The sequence below is a fragment of the Crotalus tigris genome, unplaced genomic scaffold (assembly GCF_016545835.1).
Source record: "Crotalus tigris isolate CLP2741 ecotype Arizona unplaced genomic scaffold, ASM1654583v1 scf7180000019068.10715455, whole genome shotgun sequence".
In the NCBI taxonomy this organism is placed as follows: domain Eukaryota; kingdom Metazoa; phylum Chordata; class Lepidosauria; order Squamata; family Viperidae; genus Crotalus; species Crotalus tigris.
The window spans coordinates 4510473-4516472 of NW_024097358.1; positions in this window are offsets into that span (position 1 = coordinate 4510473).

The window sequence follows — 6000 nt, forward strand, 5'->3', positions numbered from 1 at the left end:
CCGGCTTCCTGTTGTCATGGGTTAATGTGTTTTTTCTTTCTTTCTAACGTAAGATGATGCATTGCTCAATCAACAGGCTTTTCATCTAACTGTACACTATAGCTCAGTGGTTCTCAACCTTTTTAATGCCGCGACCCCCCAACCAGTCGTAAATCGAGGACTACTCAACCGGTCGTAAGTCGAGGACTACTCAGCTGGTGCAGCACCATTTGCAGAATGGGACTTTTGGCGGGCTCAGCAGGGCAGAGACAGCCTGGACAATTCCTATTGGCTTTTGAAAGCCAATAGAATTAGACTCTATTCAAGAGTCTAAAGCCAAAAGAATAAAAGGGAGTAGCACAGCTAAGGAAAAGGGGAAAAAAATAGTGGACTGCGTTGTTTGGCGATCCCCGTGAAATGGTCATTCGACCCCAAATGGGGTCCCGACCCACAAGTTGAGAACCACTGCACTAGCTCAAGAGTAAGGGGGCTTCCAAATTAGTTTTGAAACCCAGATAGGCTGCAGTCTTGAAGGGCATTATGGTGAAGGGGCCTCCTGGAGCCACCAGACTGCAGAAGAAGGCTACCACAATTCAGAGGGGCTGCTTCTGTTTGATTAGTGATATCTCTAGATGTGATTTGTGGTTTTCCCAGTTGCAGTGTGTGGGCCCACAGAGAAGGCTCCGAGTGCCACCTCTGGCACACGTGCCACAGGTTTGCCACCACTGACCTAAGCCCTTTGCATGGCCATCTGCCTTACTGGGGGCAAAGTGACCACCCAGACTGCATGAAACAGATTCTCTCAGAGAATCTGAGCTGAAATAGCCTGGAAGAAGTCTTTGAGCAAAAACTTGTATTGACCTTATGGAGATTTAAGAGCTGGTGATGCTGGTTCCAGGCCTACTGCTCCCCGTGGGTCTTTGAGAAGACCACCCAGGCTGGGTTTACAAAATATGGTAATCTACACCATCAGTACATCAATTAGAATAGAACTGGAAGGGAGCTTGGAGGTCTTCTAGTCCAGCCCCCTGCTCAAGCAGGAGAACCTATACCATCTTAGACAAGTGACTGTCTAGTCTCTTAAAAGCCTCCAGTGATGGAGCACCCACAACTCCTGAAGGCCAGCCCTTCCACTGGTTCAATGTTCTCACAGCTGGGAAGTTTCTCCTTAGTTCCAGGTTGCTTCTCTCGTCGACTAGTTTCCATCCGTTGTTTCTTGTCTTGCTTTCTGGTGCTTTGGAACCAATCAGTTTTCTAGAACCAATCAATCCACAGTAGAGTTGGGAGGAGTACAGGTAGTCCTCAACTTAGGACCACCATTGAGCCCAAAATTTCTGCTGCTGATGCAGACAATGTTCCAATATCTCAGGGGCTGCCCCAGAGAAGAGGGAGTCAAGCTATTCTCCAAAACGCCTGAAGGCAGGGCAAGAAGCAACGGGTGGAAACTAACCAAAGAGAGAAGCAACCTAGAACTAAGGAGAAACTTCCTGACAGTGGGAACAATTAACGAGTGGAACAACCTGCCTCCAGAAACGGTGAATGCTCCCAACACTGGAAGTCTTTAAGAAGAGACTGGACATCCATTTGTCTGAGATGGTGTAGTGTTTCCTGCCTGAGCAGGGGGTTGGACTAGATGAGCTCCAAGGTCCCTTCCAACTACTACTACTACTACTACTACTACTACTACTACTACTACTACTACTACTACTACTTCTTGTTCTTCTTCTTGTTGTTGTTATTATTATTATTATTATTAACATTGTAAAAGCGAGTTCATCTGGCAAGACCTTACAGAGCACCCACAGATGGCGTCATCGGGCAGGATTGACAGTTTAATCTCTTTTCCCAGGCAAAGGATTCTTCCTAGCTATTTCCTTTGAGAACATCTCCCATCATGATGTCACTGCAATCTGAAGATGTTAGGGCACGCTCGAAGGAGTGGCGCAGCAAAGCCGTCATCACGTGGAACTTTTCTGTTCCCGAGCCTGCTTGGTCTTGCCTCCCAAATAGCATCTTTCTGTGCCAATCTTTGCAGACCATCAAACTCCCTAGAGGCCCCTTGTCAGGAAGGGAGGGATCAAGCTTGGGCCTCCTCAAAAATGAAAATAGAAGGGGTTATCTGATTCAGTGAAAGTTGCCCGCGAATCTCTGTAGGTAGATGTAGCAATAAGTGCTGAATTACTCTTTCAGTAAGAGCTGACAGGTTGAGGAAGGGAGGTGGGCTGAGCAGTAACTCATCTTTCCAGATACTTAACCCTGTATTAGGCATTTGGCTTGACCTGACTGAAGACTCAAGAATTTTGGATAGTACATGGCTAGGTTTTTGTTTTCACTGAAGACCAGAATGAATTTTTATTATTATATATACTGCTGCTCAAAGCACGAAGCTGAAAGCACCAGCCTGAAGATGACGAATGGGACTTCGTCGAAACGTCGCCAAGACACACACACACACACACACACACACACACACACACACACATATATACATACATACATACATACACACACATACATACACACACACACACACATTTTATTAATGTTCTGGTTTTACAATCACATGCTTAATAGGCAACGTGTTGTCTGGGTCCATTAGTAATTCAGTGGTATATATTAAATTCTTCAATCTAGCTCAGTGGTGGCGAACCTATGGCATGCGCGCCAGAGGCGGCACTCGGAGCCCTCTCTGTGGGCACGCAAGCCGTTGCCCCAACCCCCACGACCCCCTCCTCACCAGCAGCCCCCCTGGAGGAGAGTCGCCCCCGAGGTTGGCCCACACGGAGCAGCGCAGCCAAGGACATGGCGGCCAGGCAGCGTAGACAAGACTGCCCTCACGGCCCATCGCGCACAGTTGATGCTGTGGAGCGCAGAGGGCGTGGCTGCCATGGCGCTGCTGGGCTGCCTGGGCGATTTGTGGCGGGCCTTGGAGGCGGTGAGTGGCCCTGCGGGCAGGCGGGGTGGGGACAAGGCAGGGGTGGAGTGGGGGTGGAGCCAGTTTTGGGGCACTCGGTCTCTAAAAGTTTCCCCATCACTGATTTAGATCCAATATTACACCATCAAATGTTTCCTCTCTTCTGGTAGTACCTGTTTTCCCACACTAGACAAAGGAACAGGATGAATTCTGGAACCCTGCAAAGAGGTCTGAGCTATACATTGTCAGTCCTCCCAATAACCCAGAGAGGAAACACAACTAGATGGGTGTTATATGGAGATTCTCAAGCATCCAAGCTCATGGTTATGCCAAAACTGTTATTAAATGGTGATGTAAGGCAGGGGTCCCCAACCTTGACCACTTGAGGACTGGAGGACTTCAACTCCCCTGCTGGCTGAGGAATTCTGGGACTTGAAGTCCACAAAGTGGGCAAAGTTGGGGACCTCTGATGTAATGTATATCTTTCCTGGGTAAAAGTTCTTAAGCTGGATGAGAGACTGTGAAGTTGATGTCACTGTTTTGGGTTCCCTGCCGTGTGAGAGATCTGGAGCAGCAAATAAGCAGATTTATCTACGCTCTTAGAAGTAAAGAGATAAAAAAATACCCTGCTGAGCTTAAATTGGACTATACAGAAACTTATATAACTTTCAGTTCATTGCAATTACGTTTGAGACTTAGAAATTTCATAGACTTTTATGACATCTCACTCTGTCTAGTAAAACGTATAAGGAACAGTTGCTGGAATTGGGTAGGTCTAGTCTAATGAAGAGAAGGATGAGGGGTGACAGGATAGTAGTCTTCCAGTATCTCGGGCTGCCACAAAGAAGAGGGATTCAAGCTATTCTCCAAAGCGCCTGAAGGCAGGACAAGAAGCAACGGATGGAAACTAATCAAGGAGAGAAGCAACCTAGAACTAAGGAGAAACTTCCTGACAGTTAGAACAATTAACCAGTGGAACAACCTGCCTCCAGAAGTAGTGAATGCTCCAACACTGGAAGTTTTTAAGAAGAAACTGGACAGCCATCTGTCCGAAATGGTGTAGGGTTTCTTGCCTGAGCAGGGGGTTGGACTAGATGACCTCCAAGATATTACTACTATTAGTACTACTATTACTATTATTATTATTATTATTATTATTATTATTATTATTATTATTATTATTATTATTATTATAGTAGAGCAGGAGTATGAGATTTCAGCATATTTTTTGCAGTCCTAGAATCTGCCCATAGCCCACTGCTGATAGTTAGTAGTAAACTATTTAAAAAGAGTCCATATTTTCTAATTGAAATAGACCAAGCTAAGACAACCCAAAACCCTATCAAAGTGTATGAAAAAAATGTTTCCTTCCCAGTGAAACCGCTCCATTCATTGCCATTTAGCCTGCAGCATTTGGCAAGTGAAAAAAAAAAGATTTTTGAGAAAAAAGATAACGCTTGAGTCACCATCCTCTTATCTAAGATGATCCTTCCTTAATGTTTCAGCGGCGCCAACTGTGAATCCAACAAAAGGAAGCGGGGTGGTGATCCCACTTTGTGGAAATGAAATGGCTGTCAAATTGTCCCTTTGTTGGACATGAGATAGGACCTCAGAACAAGAGCTAGATCTGAGAAATAAATGTAATGATAATAAACCGTGTCTCAATGCTGCACATCACAGATTATCTCATGAACCTGGACCAAAGAACCGTGGGATTATCTCAGGAATTTAAACCAAAAATATTTCTGTGGCTTTCCTACCCAAATTATGTTAAAATACTTGTGTAAATTATCTTCTAGTCTAGATTCTAGTGCAGAAGAAGAGGGCATAGCTTGCTCTGTTAAAGAGGGCCCTTTCTCCAGAATTCCAGGATCTGTCATTTCCGCCCCCGTACCCCCAAATCTAGCACCATCTACTTGATTCATCCAGTGTGCTTGGTATTTGCAAGCTCTAATCATGCTCCCGATGTGTGGGGGAGTTGTTATCTTCTGCAGTGAGGCAAAACTAATACCCTGTAATTACTGTGAGAAGCTGGTGGAGTCCCTCTGCTCATCCAGCCAAGCACACCGAGGAGAGCACAAAGGGGAGGGAGAGGACGGGATCTAAGCAAAAGCAGATGCCAAGGGTTGTTAAACTTCCCGCTAGCAATTCCCATTGTGCTAAATTGCTAACTCCATTTGGAGAGCATGAAGTCTTTTGCTCTGGGAACCCATTCAGCCATAGATACCTGATCCCCATCTGGGATTGGTTTCTAGGCACTGCCGTGAAGTAGAATAATTCCAGATTACTAGAGCTTCTAAGGGTAATGATTGAACCTGTAGGTCCTTTCTCAGGAAAAGTGTCAGCGCTGCTAACCTTGGATGTTCTTGCTTTGACAACATATGAAGATGCAGCCTTTTTCTTTCTTATGCTTTACTCTTAGAATTAGTTGATACTGGGGGGAGGAGGAGGAACGTGGTGGGAGTTAGTTAGACATAACAATATTGTACCGGTGTGTGAATTCAGAGCGTGAAATAAGAGATGATAAGAATTGGCGGGTTGGAGAACAGGAGGGAAAGCCTGCATTTCAAACTAATTGGAGAATGTGATTTATGACCGTTAATTAGGGGAGGGAATTGTGTTTGATTCTATGTGCTAAGGGGAGAGGAATCCAGATTTTGGCTTTAACTATGTTAGTGCCAGAAGCTATGCTACTCCACTAAAGATTCTTTAAGGCAAACAATGCCTCGAAGTTCTTTGAAGAGTTTCATCTGTCGGAACCATGACAAAGAGATTTGAAGGACACGGGTTCTTGGATGAGAGATAAAGGAGTGTGGAAGCAATTCAGGAACCTTTGTTTACTCCTCTCTATAAAAGACGGACCATCGTGAGATTTGAAGATTTAAACTGGGAAGAGGAACTTCATAATACAAGAAGAATAATTGTAGAACAGTTTTGAGCTCAGTAGCAGATCTAGCAAGAGTTGAGTTCCACTTTAGGGAGTTGAGTGCTGAAAGTGGCTCCATTTGGTCTGGAAAAAGTACCAGGGATTTCTCTGGAGAAGCTTGTTACATCAGATGGTTTACCAGAGATTTTTCTTTGGGAAAGAAAAATTATTTTAGGCATGT